Source organism: Nannospalax galili, unplaced genomic scaffold, assembly GCF_000622305.1.
Source record: "Nannospalax galili isolate Female #2095 unplaced genomic scaffold, S.galili_v1.0 scaffold600, whole genome shotgun sequence".
NCBI lineage: Eukaryota > Metazoa > Chordata > Mammalia > Rodentia > Spalacidae > Nannospalax > Nannospalax galili.
Window position 1 is genome coordinate 768,268 of NW_008348789.1, and position 1,773 is coordinate 770,040.

Below are 1,773 nucleotides of genomic sequence, written 5' to 3' on the forward strand. Positions count from 1 at the left end.
GTTAAACAGTTTGGGGATGTTAGAGTCAGGGTAACATTCAGATGATTAATGCTGATGTAAAAAAAGAGGCACAATGTGCTATGACTTCTAATATCTGATTGCCAGGAATGCAGAGATAAATATTTTCAAGTGTTTTTACCTGTGCTACTAGTCTATCGCCATATGTTGGATGTTGTGCAAGATATCAATATCAGAATCTGTGACGTTCAGGCTATTTTTCTTAATAAACAAGTAAAATAGAACTGTAACATGACCCAGAATTCCCAGGGGTTCTTGTCAATTTCATCTGTAAGTACAGCATAATAAATGACAGTGCGTAAGTTGGACAAAAATCATGGGAAAACTTCCAGAGTGGTGGCTGAAACTAATTCTTTTCATTCATCACACTCAAAGGATTGTATCCCTTACGTATTATTTCTTGGTTTTACACAAGTTACTTGGGTGCACTCATAAATTACATCTTTAATTTTAGTAAAGCTATACAAATGTGAAAAAACTTAATTTTCTAGGGAAGTTCAAGAACTTTAATAAATTTATAGAATCAGACACTAAGAATTATGGGAAAATTCAGTGAAGAAATTTAATGATATTCCATAGACAGATTGGAAATGTCAGCTGGCATGTAATCATCTACACATGTATATATATATATATATATATATATATACACATATGCAGGCATATTATGTTCAATGTAGTTTTTGTGAGAATGTTATAGATGGATTATTTAGATTTGTTTTTCCTGATTTTGTTCATATCTGTCTCACTAATTATATGTCTTTATATGATTTTTGTGTGTATGTGTGTGTGTGTCTGTGTGTCTGTGTCTGTATGTGTGTCTGTGTGTGTCTGTGTGTGTACAGGTACTTTGTGTTTTATCGCTACAGTAAGCCACGTGAACATAGACCATTATCTATTGATCACACACTTGGGATATATGACTGGAAGAGTGATGACTTGGTGATAGAGTGATGGGTGAAACTGGAGTGTGGATTTTCACGCCAGGGAAGCAGGAAGAGGCTGGGCCAGGAACTGCCTTATTACATGACACTAGAATGTGTCAGAATCTAGCCATATCCATCATGCCAGACAGTGGGAATGAGAATTCAGGTGGAAATGAATATATTAAGGTGAAAGTTGAAAGAGCATACATGTTCCTTACCTACACTGTGCTTATTCATGTGGTTGAGAGAAAGGAACATATTGCTATAACAGCTATAATTAACATAATCAGAGACTCAAGATGCAATTCATATAATATTAAGAGTAAAATAGAAGGTGAAGAGCTAGAACAGCAAAAAGTACTCCTGAAAATTAAAAAAGTTCACTGCATGAGTAGAACTAGAGGAAAAAGGCATAGGGACCATCACAACGTAGGGTAAAATATACGGTGAAAGCAAAATTAAAAGACAATACAATTTGCTCTTAATTCAAGAATGTACAAAAAACAAGTATTAAAATTACAAGAAAGAGAGCATAAAAATCACCCAAGAACACAGGGGAATCTTCTAGAATTGCAGGTTTGGAAGCTCCATATCAACAGGGCACTAGAATGTGTAGACAGAATTTCAAAAGAGACATCTTGATTCGTTAACGTGGAATTCCTTAACAGTGAGAGCAGGAAAATTCTGAATATCACCATATGCAATACCATGTCACATTTAGGTGAAAGACTGACACACTGTTCTTTTTTTTTTTTTTTTTTTTTAAAATCCTAACTAGTTTATTGGGTTTGCTAACAGAACATAGGGGGGGGGTTTACTTACAGAAGAG